Source organism: Canis lupus, chromosome 7, assembly GCF_003254725.2.
Source record: "Canis lupus dingo isolate Sandy chromosome 7, ASM325472v2, whole genome shotgun sequence".
Classification (NCBI taxonomy): Eukaryota; Metazoa; Chordata; class Mammalia; order Carnivora; family Canidae; genus Canis; species Canis lupus.
In genome coordinates, this window is record NC_064249.1 from 30,866,950 (window position 1) to 30,885,359 (window position 18,410).

General features: G+C 44.1%; 2 long non-coding RNA genes across 2 annotated transcripts in view; one reads left to right on the top strand and one right to left on the bottom strand.

Moving 5' to 3' along the window:
* Positions 1–18,410, top strand: part of LOC112648695 (uncharacterized) — a 71,988-nt gene that overhangs the window by 48,905 nt on the left and 4,673 nt on the right. Inside the window, exon 3 of the long non-coding RNA XR_003129218.3 lies at positions 14,353–16,230. This is a non-coding gene — a long non-coding RNA (uncharacterized LOC112648695). The remainder of the gene's footprint in view (positions 1–14,352; positions 16,231–18,410) is intronic.
* On the bottom strand, positions 9,906–15,469 carry LOC125755420 (uncharacterized). Its single transcript, XR_007411939.1, has 2 exons — positions 15,335–15,469; positions 9,906–11,025 (listed from the first exon to the last, which is right to left on the bottom strand). It is a non-coding gene; the product is annotated as an uncharacterized LOC125755420 (long non-coding RNA).

Below are 18,410 nucleotides of genomic sequence, written 5' to 3' on the forward strand. Positions count from 1 at the left end.
ATCAAACCTGGAGGACAGGGATGCTGGTGGTAGGTGTGGGGTTGGTAGGGCCAGTCTGCTGAGCCTGAGGAAGTGGTCTGTTCCCCAGGGTCAGGGGTTTTCTTTAGAGTGTAGGGTTCTCAGTGCTTGGTACCAACTCTGAGTTCCCGTCAACATGTACGTTCTCCCCATGGCTACAATGTTTAACTGTCACAGAACTTGTTGAATAGGTGAAAAAATTATTGTTTGACAGAACATGCAAGAGTCACACTAGGATGGAGAAGAAAGTAAACCTGGCAGCTACCCAGTTTCCTTCCCCGCAAACAACTATTATCACCTATGTTTTGCGTGTCTTTCCAGAGATTTCGTATGCATAAGGAAGCAACCACTTACACATATAAATGTGGATGCTTTTTTAACACAAATGCTGGGTATAAGGTTCCAGCCAGCTCACACTTACATACAACATGAGAACAAAGAAGATGGTAAGTTCATTCCCTGAGTTCTTAGGTCACTGGTTTTGATCCTTTATTTATTTATTTTTTAAAGATTTTACTTATTTATTCATGAGAGACACAGAAAGAGAGGCAGAGACATAGGCAGAGGGAGAAGCAGGCTTCCCATGGGGAGCCCAATGCAGGAATCAATCCCGGGATCACGACCTGAGCTGAGGGCAGATGCTCAACCACTGAGCCACCCAGGCGTCCCTGGCTTAGATCCTTTAGAGTCCTGTTTGCACTGCCACCCCCCAGCTTGTTTCTGTTGTCAGGTTCCTGCACAAAAATCTGGGACCCTGTGCCCACGATTCCCATTCTCAGCATCCCATGAGCTTCCTGCCTGAGCCCGGAATCACCAACCATCTGGGACGTGGGGAAAAGATCACCACAGTGAGGCAAAGCCTTCTCGATGTCCAGTGCTGACAGTCCTCACATTCTTGTCGTAATGAAAGCAAAGCCTGACCATCTGCCCAGGCCACGCCTGAAAATGCCAGTGACCTTTTGGCAGCCAGGCGCCAGGGTTCACGTGAGCAGCACGGCCTCACTGCAGCTCGGCAGCATCATTGGAAACCCCGCTCTGCCTCCAGGACACCAAGGCTGATGCCAGAGCAGGCGGTTTCTAGGTCTCTGATCAAACCACAGCTGGCCAACCTCGGGCAGATTAATTTTTAGCCTTAATGCCCATTCACACTTATTTCAAGCTTTATTTTCTCTATAATTTATTTAGGGCAAAATTTATTCCTTTGAGACCAAACAACACAGAATCTGGTAGACCATTTAGACGTTCTCACAGTATAGCCAAGCATTCACTGAGAGTAAACATCTTACAAATTATAAAGTGCCTGCTTGATTTTCCGCAATGGGAATAGGAGAAATTGTTTTCAGAGAGCTTTATTTATTTATTTTTAAAATTTTTATTCAAATTCCAGTTAGTTAACATATGGTGTGCTATTAGTTCTAGGTGTACCATATAGTGATTCAGCCCTTCCATACGACACCCAGTGCTCATGGAAGGGCGCTCCTGAATCCTCAGCACCTATTAATTTTTTAAAAGTTTTTCTTTAGGGCAGCCTGGGCGGTTCAGCGGTTTAAGCGCCTGCCTTCAGCCCAGGGTGTGGACCTGGAGTCTCGGGATCGAGTCCAACATCATGCTTCCTGCATGGAGCCTGCTTCTCCCTCTGCCTGTGTCTCTGCCTCTCTCTCTCTCTGTGTGTCTCTCATGAATAAATAAATAAAACCTTTTAAAAAAAGTTTTTCTTTAAGGACTTTATTTTTAAAATTTACTCATAAGAGACACAGGGAGAGGCAGAGACACAGGCAGAGGGAGAAGCAGGCTCCCTATGGGGAGCCCGATGTAGGACTCGACCCCACAACCCCAGGGTCACAACCTGAATCAAAGGCAGATGTGCCACCACTGAGCTATACAGGTGTCCCTAATGTTTTTCTTTAAATTCCAGTTAGTTAATGTAGAGTGTGTTTTCAGAGAGATTTAAAATCCAGTCGGTGCTAATGTAGCTTGTGCTCAGTAAACACTGTTAGAAATGCTTGCTTGAAAAGCTTGAAAACTTGTTTTCTCTATCTTGTTTTTCAATTTTTTCTGTTTATCTTGTTCCTCCTCTATCTCCCTTCCTCTGCTTCTTTAGTTATTTTATGGAATTTAGAAAACAATCTGAGACATCAGGAAAGATCTTAGAGTTTTTCCTTTTTTTTTTTTTTAATAACCTCTGCTCATCCGTACCCCCTTGGGATGCTTTTTAAAAAATGTAGACTCTTTAGCCCTATCTCTGGAAACTTTATTTCAATAGCTCTAAGATGTGGCCAGGGAGTCTGCACTGTTAAAAGCTTTCCAAATAATTCCAAGGGCACTCCTAGCCAAGAACCACAGCTCTTCAGTATATGGCAGGGGCTCAGTTCATTGATTTCCTCATTCACATGTGTATAGGGCCTGTCTATGGATCCGGCACTATTCTTAGTGTGTGGAATTAACAACAAACCTTCACCCAGAGCTCCTCACCGTCTACCAACCCAGTTGCATCCTTAAACTCTGTTGACCTTGCAAATGCCTATTCTCTGGTCATAAGAGAAGTGAGATAAAATATGGAAGGGTAAGTGCATGAATCCTGTATACAAGGATCATTAATGGGGCGCCTGGGTGACTCAGTCAGTTAAGTGTCTGACTCTTGATTTAGGCTCGGGTCATGATCTCAGTGTCGTGAGATGGAGCCCTACATCGGGCTCTGCACTGAGCAGGGAGGCTGCTTAAGATTCCCTCTCTCCTTCTCCCTTTGTCCTTCCCCACTGTCTCCCTACAAAATAAAAAATTTAAAAAAATCCATAATCACTTTCCCTCCAACCCCCTCCTGTCTTCTTGCAGAACTTGCTCTCAACTTTTTCTCAGAACTGTTGCTCCCGCAGGTCCCGCTGAGTGTCACATGACTCCTGTGGCCAAATTGTTTGGACCAGGGTGCAGATATGTGGTCATGCTGGATCAGTCTAATGCTTCTGAGAGTTTAGAATATACACTTAGAAAAGTCACAGGGGTTGCAAATTCAAATGCCCGTAAAGATCAAACAGGTAATGTAGTGAATGATGCTGGCCAGGTGTAAGGAAAGCAACAACATGACTTCTGAGCACAATTTTCACCTGACCTGTGTGTGATCTTGGGCTCAGCGACCCTGCTATGAATTGAATGTTTGTGTCCCCCCAAATTCTTATGTTGAAACTCCAGTCTGCAGTGTGATGGTATTTGGAGGTGAGACCTGTGGGAAATAATTGGATCATGAGGGCATGGTCCTGGTGAACAGATTAGTGCCCTTGTAAGAAGGAACATGAGAAAACGTGCATCCTCTCTCTTCCTCTCCTTTCTTCCAGGAAGAAGGCTCTCAGCAGAACTCAACCAGTCTGGCACCCTCATCTCAGATTTTCTATAACTTCTCCAGAATTGTTAGAAGTCAGTGTGCAGTGTGTAAGATGCCAATCTATTGCATTCTTGGGACAGCAGCTGGGACAGATGAGGGCAGGTGCAATCCTGAGCGAGAGCCAGGAGGCTGGAGGGCTGGTGCTCCATGCAAAGGGCTGGCTGTTATTCAGCTCCAGCCAGATGCTGTCACATGTGAGCCTAGTTTGCCAGGTTTTCCGATGTTATAGAAGTCCTCAATTCAGGTTTTTATATGAAATCTCACAATGGGGATCCCTGGGTGGCGCAGTGGTTTGGCGCCTGCCTTTGGCCCAGGGTGCGATCCTGGAGACCCGGGATGGAATCCCGCGTCGGGCTCCCGGTGCATGGAGCCTGCTTCTCCCTCTGCCTGCGTCTCTGCCTCTCTCTCTCTCCTCTCTGTGCATTCTCATGAATAAATAAATAAAATCTTAAAAAAAATGAAATCTCACAATGTTGAAATGATTTTACGTTTAAAAAGTTGTGTTGTCCATGACAAACCTAGTTGCTGGCTGTAACTGATAGAGACCACCAGTTTGCCCTGTGAGCTTGCTCTGGCCAGTATGTGGGAAGCAGGACAGGGGCCGTGGTTGCTGTGTTTGGTCTGTGCATCCAGAGTAGAGATAGCCAGACTTCAGAGAAACAAGGGGAACAATGGCAAAAGCAGAGGGTTTGGTTTTGTTTTTTAATGTTGTAGAAAGACACACTGGTTCCTGACAGCTTTCTGGTTTTTTATTCCAGTCCATTGCTTCTCAATCTGGGGTTCGGTAAGGTCCTGTTTCTTTATAATAAAGCACCTTTTTTTTACTGAAGCTTCTGTTAAATACACGCAATCACTGATAAAGTTGTAGGTGTCTGTTATCTTTTCCCCAAAGGGCAGTATTATCACTCAGCATTCGTGTAACTAGTATTGACTCTTCTATGTGTCAGTTGGTTTGGTATATGTCAGGCGGATCCTGATTTATTGAATTAAACTGATGTTCATCTAGTGGTTGCCAGACTTGGCTGTGCGTCAATATCACCTGGGAGCTTTTGGAAAAATCCACATCTTTTTGTAACCAAACCCAAGTTTGTATGCCTGATGCACAGCAAAGAGAATCAACTGAGACATCACCTGTAGCAAGGAAAGAGTTTTAGAGGCAGCTAGACGAGGAAACGGGAAGGCAAGCTTCAAATCCATCTCCCCAAAGGAGAGGCAGGAAAATTGAAAGCCAAAGGAAAGAAGGGTAAAAAGATGCAGCTGTGCTCATTAGCTTGTAGCTTTAATCAGTCCCATTAATGCTTTGGTTTCACCCTGACCCCACGCCAGACCTACAGAATCAGTCACCAGAGGGAGAGCCTGGAAGCTGTATTATAAGCTCCCTGGGTGCTGTTGAGGCAGCCAGCCCAATGCTGGTCTGGCCATCAGAGTTTGGGGGTACCACCATGAGACCACCGTCAAGTATGGACCACACCAGTGCTTAGCTATTTAAAAAGGATTTCTAGGAGATGCCAGCTTCCAAGTTACATTATATTATGTTATAATTGAAAAGTTTTGCATCTTGACCCTTTTTATCCTTTCTTGAATAGGAGAGTAGGTTGAGGGCAGGAGATCCTGGAACCACTTGGTTAAATCCCATGTGAGAATTACACTCTACTGGCCTGCAACTGGCTCCTCTAATTTTCTTTGATGACAGAGTGGTAAGCAGTTAAACATTATCGCTGAAACAGAATTTCCGTACAGCTTTTTTGTAATGGGATTTGTGGGTGGAGCTTGGGGCTGATAACAGTAAGGATACTTGGCAATTGCAGGCCTCTTATTTAAAGCACTCTAAGAGCTTTGTAGGTGAGAAACTTGAAATGTGAATGTGATTTCTGACACATAAATAAACATGTGTTTTCTGATATGCTCACCTGGAGTCTGTGGGCTCAGTCAAAGTGGGGGGTCTGTGGTGTGTTTGTGTGTCATGTGGTTGAAGAAGGTCACTTGGTAGGATTCAGGTAGCAGTTGGGCTTTTCTGTAGGATGCAAGACAGCTTTGTCATTACCCTGGCAGCTGGGTGGGGGCAGTTGGAAGGATGGGCTCAGCTGGGCCTCCTCCTCTCCTGTGTCTTCTCAGGGCTTTTCCACAGTGTCTCTCCAGAGTCAGACACAGCAGCTTAGGGCAGACAGAAGTGTCAGTTCTCCTAATGGCCAGACCCACTTGGGCACAGTATCGCTTCCACCATGCTCTGTTGATCAAAGCAGCCAAACCTTCCCTGATTCTGAGGGGGGGCGGGGAATAACTCTAATTTGCTTCCCTACGTTCCCTTTCATTGGTGAGATCATTAATTTTGGCTGGTGAGGGAGACTCAAAATTCAGGACCTCGATCCCTGAAAATGTGTTGCATTTTCCAATATATTTTGTTTTGAAAATTGATAGAGATTATTGATAGTCAATAGGCATTTATTGAGCACCCACCAAAGACAGAGCTTTGTATTGTAATAAAAATCACAGAACTCAATATTATAATAACTGTAGAAACCCCACTCTTGGTTTTGTACTGAATGTAAATAGGACATGTCTAGAAGATAAAATCAAGAGCAATATTATTCTAAGGTCTGAGACAGGAAGTTCTCTCAGAACTGAGGGCTCTTTGGTGCTATGACTCTGGTCCTTGACCCCCACCCCCACCCTCCACTCCTCACTTCCTGACATAATACATGAGCATAGCACTTACCATCCTCCTCAAGACCTACATCCACCTGGCTCTGCTGCTCTGTTCTTCTTGTGTTTGATTTGTTTTTTCTTGCCCTGGGCCACGAGAGCCCCGCCTGCCTGCTTTTGGCCAGCACAGGGAAGTCTGACTTGAGCCTATGTCTAGCTCTCAGATCTACCTCAAGGCTCTGCCATAATTTCCCACTGTTCTGTGCAGACCTAGCTGACTTTAGCATACCTTCCCAAAGCCTTGGCTTACAGAAAAAGACATAAGAGTCATCACTCCAGTGATCTCTAGCCTTCTTCATCCCACTGAGGACTTTTGGTTTTACATTTCCATGGCTCTCCTGAAAGTGGTCCCTAAGCCCAGTGAAGCGGGATTAGGCCATGCTATTGAAGAGGCAAGAACTTTGAGAAGCAGTAGCAGGAGAAACAAAGCTGCCAGGGTTAGTGATGTCTTACAGAGAAGGTGAAACTTAGTCTATGAGCCACTATGGCAGATGCTATTTCAGCTTGCTAAATATTCCAGTTCCCTCCAAAGGCGGATACATGTGGCCATTTCACTGATGCCAAACTTGGCTCCAAGACAACTTGGCAAAAGCAATGTGAGCGAGGTAGTCATATGGCCCCGACTGATCTCACCTTCTGTTATCTGTGGTCTTGTGGAATCCCCGTCTTCACGGAGTCAGGGGTTGTGGCAAAATGCATGAGTTCAAAGGTGAGGCTCTGAAAGGCCTGGCAGCTTTTGCCTTTCTCTGTAGGATCACTCGGTCTGGGAAAGGTCATCCACTGTCCTGTGAGGACACTAAAGCAGCCCCAGGAAGAGATGCATGTGGAGACGACTCTATAGCCTTGAGAGTAACCACCTTGGAAGACAGTCTTCAGCTCTAGACAAGTCTTTGGATGATGCAACCCCAGCTTGGACTCTCATAAGAGACACCGAGAGAACCGCACTGTTCGAACTCCTGAACCACAGAAACTGAGATAATACAGTTATTAATACATGGGCCACTATTTTTTTTTTTTTTTGGAGTGATTCGTTATGCTGCCATAGGTAGTTAATACACATGAGTGATGTGGGTTGTTTCACACAGTACGGAGTCATTCAAAGCCAGCCTGCGTTTGCCATGGTCTCTTTTCTCTTTATCATGATGCCAGCTATGCCCCACAAGAAGATTGCTTCACCAGTTCAGGTCTTAGAGTGAAAGCAACATAGAGCTCAACACAGCTGATCCAAGATGGATGTGATGCTTGAACAAGAAGTAAATCTTCATGGTTGTCAGCCTTGAGATTTTAGAGTTGTTTATTATCACAGCACAATCCAGCCTGTCCTGGCTGATGCAGCTACAGATAGTCCATATTCCAAGTTAAATTCAAACTGCCTTCCACAGCTGTAGATTAGTGGAGGATTCCTGGGGATGGAAAAGAAATCTGATGTATATTTGGGATGGTAAATGCAGGGAAGAGAGCTGGAGCTCCTGCAGTCCTGCCCCAGGCTGTGCAAACACACAGACGGAGGAACACTGAGCAGCAGTATCTTCAGCCAGCCCACGTTCCTGCACGTGGCTGCTCACAGGATCAGATCAGAACAGGTGGTTTGGACCCAGAGACTCTGCCTTTAAACCAGGGACTGGTAGCTGGCTGCCAAAAGCCATCCTTCTTGGGCTGCGGAGGTGGGAAAATGAAGGGAGGGTCCTTTCCAAACTGCGAGTGGGCATTCCCAGTGAGTGCTAATGGCCATTCAACGCTACTGCATCGCTGTTTATGGATGAGTCTGCAAACATCCAGATTTTATTGGCTTTACTGCTGATTTTATCCTCTTAACAAAGGAACGAATTGGAAGAAGCAGGGAGAAGCATTCAAACTCATCTGCAAGCTTGTGAGATTTTTCCCAGCTTAGAATTCATGCTTACACCATCTCCTGAGAGAGTAACCTCAAGCTTGGTATGTGTGGGTCTCTTAACTGAGAGATACCAGAAAGGGGGAAAGCCTCTAACATATGAGCATCCTACAGTGTTCATCTCAAGCTAGTTTGTGAGGTGCACTGAGCATTGCCAGGTTCAGGCTCCCACTGTTCTGGAACCTTGAGAAAAGCCCAGGCAGTATTGCTCTGAGGGTCAGAGATGACAGCAGGAAGCTGTTCACCCACTGATACAATGAATCCAGCTCTTCTCCCAGTTTCTGGGCCTCCTCAAGCCAGGGACCAATCTCTCAAGTGAGGAGAGAGATCATGAGCTCCTGTGTCATGACTGCCTGGCTGTCTGGCTGGCTGTGGAGAGAAGTAGGTTGGCTTCCCTGCTCTCCCTGCCACCCAGACCTTGCCCCATAGCCATGCATTTTAACCACAGTCAGGCCTCTGGGAGATCACAATTAGCACCCACTCTTGCCCAAGGGCCAGTGTTAACCCGCAGGATCAGATGAGAACAGGTGGCCACCCTCCTTGCCACCTCACACACTTGCTTAGTGTCTTTCCACCTCTTCCTCCTTCCTTCCTCTCCTTAAGCAGCAGAGGATTGGAAACAAACTAAAATGAGAATATTCAAGCTTGTCATCTCTGGTCTGTTTCTTCCATCTCCTAAGCTAAATTCCAAAGGGGTAATTGCATTAATTATCCCCAGACCCAGTCTTCCCAAGGGGCCAGCACTCCCCTCCCTCTTCTTCCCTCTTTCCTGGGGCTGGAACCCAGTTTGCAAAAGCCTCTGCACCTTGATTTCAGATCTGGATCCTCTCTGGAACCTTGTCCCTTTTTGGAGACCAGTCATCCTAGTCCATGTTGAAGCTCAAAAGACTTTCAGAATATAATCCTTCCTGTCACATCCTCCACCTCACAGCCCCAATTAAAGGCATAGAAAGCTAGCTGCTGCTGCTACAGCTCCAGAAGGAAGGGAGGAGGGGGAGATGAGGAGGGGGAATTAAGGAGAGGCTGGTGAGAGGCCCTGATGAGAATGGGGCCAGGCTGCGGCTAAGATGGGATGGAATGTGCAAAGGGATTCTTGGAAGCTGGGGCTGGACATGAAATTGTGCACAACCATGCTGAATTGCAGCCCTGGAGATGAAAAACTAACTAATAATAAGATTCATCCATTTTCCCTACAAATTTGGCATTCTCTCTGGAGTAGCTATGATTCTCTTCTGTGGACAGGGCATGGGTGATTTTCCTAGGACTGTTCACTGCATCTTCTTACCTACCTCTAGCACCTAAATACACATTGAGGTATTTGAAATAGATATCACCTGCCCTTCTGTCTCATAAAAAAAAAAAAACCCAAACAATTTGAGCCTCCACTTTGTATTTTATCCCATGTACCCCTGGTTGCCCCACATACACAACCCCTTTTTGAGGAGGTATATGTTTTTGCTGTGGGGCTTATAGTCAGGAATAAGAAATTTACTTGGTACGTATGTTTAGATATGTGCATTGTTATTTAAATACAGATATATTATAGGTAATAGATAATAAATAGACTGGCACTAACTTCCCAGAGCTAGCATAGTCCCCCAAGACTGCTCCCACTTCATGTACCAGCCACAAGTTCAGGGGGTCCCCAGACCACCTGCCCTCTGGCTGGTTGTCTATAAATTTAGGAGTTCTCATGACCACTGTAGTTTGATAGTTTGCTAGAACAACTGAAGAACTCAGGAAAGAGCTAGACTATGAGTACACTTTTATTATTAAAAAAATACATACAGATCAGGAACAGCCAAATGAAGAGACACATATGAGGTCTGGGAGGGTCCTGGGCAGTCTTCTCATGGAGTGAGGGTGCATCATGTCCAGCACATCAAAGTGTTCACCAGTCAGAAAGTTCCACTGAGCTTTGGCATCCAGAGTTTTATTACATAGGCATAATTGATTAAATCATTGGCCCCATAGTTAAACTCAATCACCAGTCTTCCTTCTTTCCCTGGAGCCAGAGCTAGCTCAAAGAGCCAACTAAAGACCCTCTAATCATACGGTCAGTCTTCCTGGTGACCAGCTCCCATTCTGAAGCTATTTAGGGTCCCACAAATGAGTCACCTCGTTAACTTCATGATAGCATAGTGATAGACAGGACTCACGAATAACAGAGGTACTTCTATCATTCAGGAAATCCCGAGGATGTTAGAAGCTCCATGCTAGGAGCCTGGGGGAAAAAATCACACAAATTCTTTATACCTTTACAAATTCATTAGACCAACTAAGATGCTCTGAGCAGAAAGCTTTATGAAATGATGAAGAGTTACTGCAAGTGTAGATTTTTGGCCTACACTGACCAGAAACTAAGTTGAAGATTTCCCCTGGTCCCTGTACACAGGGGAGCAGGGGAGCTTGGCATGGATTAGAGATAGCGTGAGTCACCTCTGTTTATTTTCTCCTTTTTCCACAGCCTTGCATCTCCCTCCACTTCTGCCTGCTGTTCCTTTTCATCAGTTCCTCCAGCCTTTCCTGCCTGAATTGCTTCTAGTTACGGCACAAAGCCCCAAACTCCACTGGCAGCAGCATCACATCAGAGACCCCTTCTTTCTAACCACATTCTTCCCCAAGGCTGAGAGTCAGATGTCAACCCCCAGAGCCCCACCCCTGTGTCTCACACCAGCAGCCAGAGGTGAAATCATGTGGCAGCCACTTTAGCTCGGATTTTACATTCTTTAAAGTGGTCACAACTCAGAAACAAAAGTCTGGAGCTTTTTTACAGAGACTTTAGAAAGAAGAGAAAAAATAGCATCCCCTAGGATCTCTGTGATGTGAGCTCTGTCTCTCATCATGCTCTTCCCTTTGTGACTGGGTTTTCCCCATCCTCTTCCGGGAGGTGGTAAGGAATCATCAGTGTCCTTGCCTTGTAGACACAACGTTTGTCCCAAAGGATGGCCATGAAAGACAGGACTCCTTTAATGGCGCATGCACCTCATCCATAAATTTTCTCTATCTTCGACTCTCTCTGTTGGGGGTTGGGGTGCTGTTAGGAAAAAATTATGAAAAGGAGGGTAAGTTTCAAACTATAAGCAAATAAAACAATTTCTCTCCAGGAGATAAAGATTTTACATCAAAATTCCCTTTCTCCTTAGAGACATTGTGAGATTGGATGGGGAAGGAGGACGGCTTTATTTTATTTTCTTAAGGAGTCCCTAGACTTATTGATTCATTCAACAAATACTTATTGAACATCAACTATGTACAAGACACTATTCTAGATGCTTGGGATAAAGCAAGAAATGAAATTGAAAACTTCCCAGTGTAGACAGTCTCTTCAATAAATGATGCTGGGGAAAGTTGACAGCCACATGCAAAAGAATGAAACTGGACCACTTTCTTACACTGTACACAAAAATTAACTCAAAATGGATTAAAGACTTGAATGCAGCACCCAAAACCATAAAACTCCTAGATGAAAACAGGCAGTAAGCTCCTTAACATCAATTTTCAATTTTTGAATAAAGGCAAATAAAATAAAAGGCAATAAAATAAAGGCACCAAAAGTAAAGGCAATAAAAGCAAAAATAAACAAGTGGGACTACATCAAACTAAAAAGCTTCTGCACAGTAAAGAAGACCATCAACAAAACTATAAGGCAAAATACTGAGAAGATATTTACAAATCAGATATCCCCCAAAATATAAAAAAACATACAATTCAATAGCAAAAAAAACAAACAATCTGATTTAAAATTGGGCAGAAGATCTGAATTGGCATTTTTCCAAAGAAGACCTACAGATAGCACAATGAGTACATGAAAAGGTGCTCAACACCACTCATCATCAGAGAAAGGCAAATCAAAACCACAGTGAGTTATCACTTCACATCTATTAGAAAGGCTAGTATAGAAAAGAAGAAATAGCAAGTGTTAGCAAAGATGTGCAGAAAAGGGAACCCTTGTGCACTATTGGTGGAAATGCAAACTGGTGCATTGTGGAAGACAGTACAGAGCTTCCTCAAAAAGTTAAAAATAGGGGCACCTTCGTGGCTTAATGGTTGAGTGTCTGCCTTTGGCTCAGGGAGTAATCTCAGGGTCCTGGGGTTGAACCCCTAGTTGGGTTCCCCGCTCAGTGAGGAGCCTGCTTTTCCCTCTGCCTCTGCCCCTCCCCCTGCTTATGCTCTCTCTCTCTCTCAAATAAATAAATGAAGTCTTAAAAAGAAAGTTAAAAATAGAATTACCATATGCTACCATATAAAGCATTTCCCCTTTTGGGTATTTATCTTTTTTTTTTTTTTGGTGCCAAAACCTTGAGTATTTATCTGAAGAAAAGAACACTAGCTTGAGAAGATGATCTGCACCCCCATGTTTATTGCAGCATTATTTACAATAGCCAAGATGTGGAAACAAAGTATCAATTGATGGATGAATAGATAAAGAAATTGTGATAAATATATATATAACATAAATATTTTGTGTGTATTATATATTATTTTATCTATAATGGAATATTATTCAGCTATAGAAAGAATGAAATCCTGCTCTATGTGACAACATGGCTCAACCTTGAGAGTACTACACTAAGTGAAATAAGTCAAACAAAAAAAGACAAATACCTATGATCTCACTTATATGTGGAATCTAAAAACAAACAAAAAACCTCAGATACAGAGAACAGATTGATGGTTGCCAGAGAATGGGGTGGGGATAGGGGAGTGAAATGGATGAAAGGGGGAATCTCTGGGTGGCTCAGCGGTTTAGCGTTGCCTTCGGCCCAGGGCATGATCCTGGAGACCTGGGATCGAGTCCCACGTCAGGCTCCCTGCATGGAGCCTGCTTCTCCCTCTGCCTCTGTCTCTGCCTCTCTGTGTCCTTCATGAATAAATAAATAAAATCTTAAAAAAAAAAAAAAGAAATGGATGAAAGAGTCAAAAGGTACAAATTTCCAGTTATAAAATAAATAAGTTATAGGAATGTAATGTATGTGGTGACTATAGTTAATAATATTATATTGCATATTTGAAAGTTACTAATGGGGCACTGGGTGGCTCAGTCCATTAAGCGTTGGCCTTCAGCTCAGGTCATGATCTCAGGGTCCTGGGATTGAGCCCTGAGTTGGGCTCAGTGGGGAGTCTGCTTCTCCTTCTTCCTCTGTTCCTCCCCCTACTCATGCTCTTTCTCTCATACATGCTCTTTCTCCTTCAGATAAATAAATAGAATCTTTTTTTTTAAAAAGTTGCCAATACAGTAGATCTTAAAATTTTCATCACAGGAAAAAAAATGTTTGTGACTATATATGGTGATAGATTAACTACAGTAATTGTGGGGATCATTTTGCAATGTATACAAATAAATCATTATGTTGTACACCTGAATGTACAATGTTATATGCCAATATACCTTAGTTTAAAAAAAAGAGAGAAAAAAAGAAAGAAAATGGTAGACCGTATACTTCAATAATTCCCAAGACATACAAATGTCCTAGACAGTGCTGAGTTAATCACTGACAAATAAAAAAAAAATAGCACAAAGTGTTTCAGATGTTTATATTAGTTATGTGAAATATTCCTATTAAAATGTTGCTATAGGATATTGCTCTTATTTCTGCAGAGTAGTTTTGGAACGCTTAGGACTCCTTGTTTTCTTAAAGTTAGATAAAAAATTTATAGTAATTTAAAAAAAGAGGGAGAAACTCCGTGTTGATGAAGTTTACATTTCTTTGAAGGAAGAAAAACAAGCCAAAAAACATCATAAGGCAGGTGATGATAATTGCTTCGAAGAAAAAAGAACCAGTTAAGCAATTAGAGTGATAACAGGGAGGGGACTATAGGGAGATCAAGACAGCCTCATCATGAGATGACTTTTTTTTTTTTAAGATCTTTATTTATTTGAGAGAAAGAGAGAGACAGAAATAGCAAGAGAGAGAGACAGCAGGAGCAGTGGGGAAAGGGAGAAGTAGACTCCCTGCTAAGTTGGGAGCCCGACTCAGGGCTGGATCCCAGGATCCCCGGATCATGACCTGAGCTGAAGGCAGACACTTAACCGACTGAGCCACCTAGGTGCCCCTCACTTCATTTGAAGTGTGTTGAGAAAGTGACAACATTGAGGAGAGGGAGCTCCTGGTGGAGGCAACAATTGCAAAGGCCCTGAGGTAAGCCCTCACGACAATGCTAGAAAGTCAGTACTATTGTTGTCTACCCTTTCTTTTAACTCTGCTTCTCCAGTTTCCTCACCCTCTACCTCCTCCCCTTTCCCCAACCTCTCCCTCCCACGTTTCCTCTTCCATTTCCTTCCCTGATTTTCTCCTTCACTTAACATCAGCCTTACCTAGCACTAGCCTGAAATTTTTTTTTTTATTTTTATTTTTTTTAGCACTAGCCTGATCTTGTCCAGGAAATGCTAAAATTTTTTAAAGGTGGGGGAGAAGAATAGAAAGAAAATATGCCTCATTGAGTGACACTCAGAGCACATGTAGCCACCATGTGACCCCAACATGGTGCTGAAAAAGCCCTTCCCTGTCTCTGGGGCTGCCTGTGGAGCAAACTTCAGCTCTCCAAGCATGCGGCTACCTTCTGCCAACTGTCAACAGCATCTATTGCCAGCTCTGAGGAGTATGGGAAGCAGAACAGGGGATGAGAGGAAAGGACTGCAGAGAGCACATTTCTGTATCCGTCAGCAGCCAAACTGAAGACTCACCAGGATCTGCCGTGACAGATTTCCTGGTTCATGAACTGAAATCAGAATGCTTAACTGCTCAGCTACTTCTGTGATAGAGGAAACGTAAGTTGTCTAGCTGGCGTACGGTTTCAGAAAATGCATTACATTCTCTAAAAGAAAGAAAAGTATCTCTCTTAACAACGGCATCATTTCCACATCCTCTTCTCTTTAAACTTGTGCCAGAAGATATGCCATGATTAGTTCTCTTTAAGAGAAACTTCCAGTCGTATGTGCAAAGATCAATGTTGCTTGAATTCATCCATTGGAGTGTCTCCAAGACAGGAGGGAAATGCCTGGTGGAGGCGGTCCCCACCTCAGACGGTACTGAGATGAAGGATGACCAAGAAACACCCTCTCTCCATCCTATTCTGGCCCCTCCTGATCTCATCTTCACTCCACCAAACCTACTCCATCCTGTGTTACTCCCACCGAGAATCCCGCCAGCACCCTGTCTACACTGTGTCTCTGCTGAAGCCCTCTTCACATTTTAGGGTGACAACATCTTTCCCCGTGTCCTCCCTGCTAGCCTGCAGGCCCCCGTGCATCAGTCTTCTGGTCACTCTCATCCCTGGGGGGTCCAGTCCCCACGCAGGCCCAGAAATGGTACCTGACCAGCTGAGGGGCTGACAGGCCTTACCTCTGAGGGGGATTTGAAGCCCTGAAGCCCTGCCTGGGTTTTACCGCTGAGGTTCTTGCATCACTGCCATGGTTTTCCTTGGGGCACTTGACCTTGAAGACTGTGTCAGCACCTGCTTCCATCGATATCACCTCCTCGGCTTTGTGTCTTGTCTGATTTACACGAAGACATCACTGGCTTGCATTTGTAGAGCACTTGATGCAGAGCCCAGCTCGGAGTTTATGGCTGGTGGCAAGGGGTTAACTCCCAGGATGTGTGGAATCATCGGCCAGAGTTGGAATGGTGCCCTGGAAGTCCTAGACTATTCATATGTTGTAGGGAAAAAAACATAAGGAACGTAGGAAGAAGAGGAAAGAATGGAGACAATTTAAAAAGGAAAGAGCTGGAGAATGACTTCATTTCTTCTTTCATGCATTAGTGGAGTAGTTGAACAGAACACTGAACAGATATGTGAAGTGTTCATGGAGCCCCGGTTATCCCAGGCGCCGTCCTGGGTGTAAGGAATGTAGGAGTGAACATGGCGGACGAGGTCATGGGCCTCAGATTCTGCGCCCAGCACCCCTCGGGAGCCTGGGGAATATGCCCGGCCCAGGTCACATAGCTGGAATACCTAGCAGCTTCCCCCCCGTTACCATGGAGACCCCACGGAGAAGAGGAGAAGAGGAGGGAGGTCCTCTCTGGTATCATCCAGCAGCTTCCAGCCTTCTCTCATCTTGGCCTAAGCAGTGGCCCTTCTGCCAGCTGCTCATACCACCCACGCTGGGCCTCTGGCAGAGGGGGAAGGAGCAGGTGACCCCTGGGGGCTTCAGGCTGAAGGTGATGTATGCCCCGGAGGAGGGGACGTTGGCTCTGCCTCACGGCTGGCCCAGCAGAACTGCCACGAAGAAAATTATGAGGTAAATTAAACTTTAATTTGATTTTTATTTGGTTTCAGCAACCAATAAAGGGACAGCCATTTCCAAGTCCTGTCAGCGGTTGGAGGAATGTTTTGAGAACATCTGTTTTATTAACAGCAGCAACAATAAAAGCCAATCCCATATTTGTAGAGGAGCTGCCTCCCAAGGCCCTCTGAGCACTTTCACTGATCTTATCTGCTGCCTTTTCCCAGCGGTCCCAGAGAAATTGTATTTACTTGTAATTAAGCTTAACTCCAGAGCTCTCCTGCAACCCTCCCCACTGCTGCCTCCTCAAGCCCTGGCACCAGGAAAAGACCCGTATGGGGGGGGCGGGGAGCAGGGAGTGAGGGCACCAGGTGCCAGCCTTCATCTCTTCACCATCCCTCATTCAGCACTTGCTGGGATCTCAGCACCCAGCTGCCACAGCACCGCGTGTTGTTTTCAGGGCTGGGGAAAGCATCACGTGACGTGCGGTCACAGAGGGAAAGTGGGAAAGCATTTCTGGTTTGAAAAAAATTCCATTTTTCTCAAAGAATAGAAAAATACAGAAATTTTCTCTCCCCCCCCCCAGCCTTTTGTCTCTTTCTCCCCCTTCATCTTGTTGAAATTCCTAAATTGTCTAAAAATTAGACATCATTTATTCGAATTACTTGATAGAAAGTAAACATTACAACAATCTCCAAACTGACCATAGTGTAGGCTCTGGAAGTGATACGCTTTTCCTTGTAGAGGCCAATGGGATACACAAGATACTAGATATCAATGCAGTGGAGCATCGCTTGACTGGTAAAAGAAATAAAATACATGTCCCATTGTGCATGACCCTTGAAAACACTATGCTAAGTGAAAGAAGCCAGTCACAAATGATAACATATTAACTGTCCAAGATAGGACATGGAAAGTGTTTGGTGATGGGACAAATCTTCGAAACACGGTGCTGGGTGAGCAAAGTGCATGGTGTGTCTTCCTAGGCCTGCGGCAAAAACAGGTCCTTGGGATTGGGCTGGAATGATGGTCAGGGATGAGGGGAAGGGTCTTAAATGGGTTGATGATGGTAATAATGTACCATAACTGAAGGGTTTCATTACCTTCTAAGATTGTTAAAATTTGGCAGAAAAGATTCTTGGAAAAGAAGCTGAGGAGATAAACTAAGGAACAATAGAAGACAAAATGTAACCAAAAATAATGTGTTGCTCAAGTTATAAGTCAATTGGGAAATTCGGTCACTTTTTAAAAAAAAAATTAAAATTATTTTTTCTATTAAAGAGCATTATATAAGTTAAAAGTATGGATACATATGAATACTTTTCTATTGTTTTTTCTTAGTCTTTTTTGGGTCGATTTTAAAGTTATTCTCACAGTGTACCCCGTATTATAACACACATTTTTCAGTTCAAGTTATAAGAAGGATTTATTCATGTTATTACAGGTTCTTGCTAAACATCACATTAATCAGACAACTTTTTGATTATGTGTATTGTTAGAAGGGAACAGATTCAACATGACTGGTAAAAGAAAATATCATCTATACCAAGAGCTAGGCAAACTTTGATTAATCTGAATACTTAGAGAATTAATTCCCATTTAAGGTCTCTACCTTAAGAATTATGCAGTGTTCTAACCAGGGAAACAGGAAATACAATTAAAAAGCTAAATAGCACAAAGGTATCAATGTTAGCTTTTCCTCAGCAGTCTCCCGGCAATGATTTTTTTAAAATCTATTCTCAGGATGAGGGCAGATACAAAATGGAACGAAGAAGTCGGTTGGATTGTTGAATGAGGTTGTTTCAAAGTCACAGCTGAAACAATAGTCTTGAAAGGCAAGGTACCAGAGAGTAGAAAGGTTTTTTAAATTTCAGAGGCTGGCTTTGAACATCAAAAGCCAAACTGGAAGGAAGCTGGGCATAACATTTATCCACAAAACAGAATAGGTAGGAATGTACCACAGAGTCGGCTGCCTCCTGAGAACTGTTTATTACTGAGATAAAGAGCTCATAACAGAATGTAAATCAACTTTATCACTGTGAACACTACTTAGTTCAGTTGGCACTATTATTTTTTTTTTTTAGTAGCCAGACTTCCTCGATGAAGGGAACAGTGTGTTGATTCACATGCCAGCATAGCGTCCCTCTTGTGTTGCAAACCAGCACCGTGAGTAGCAGGATGGAAGAGACAACTTT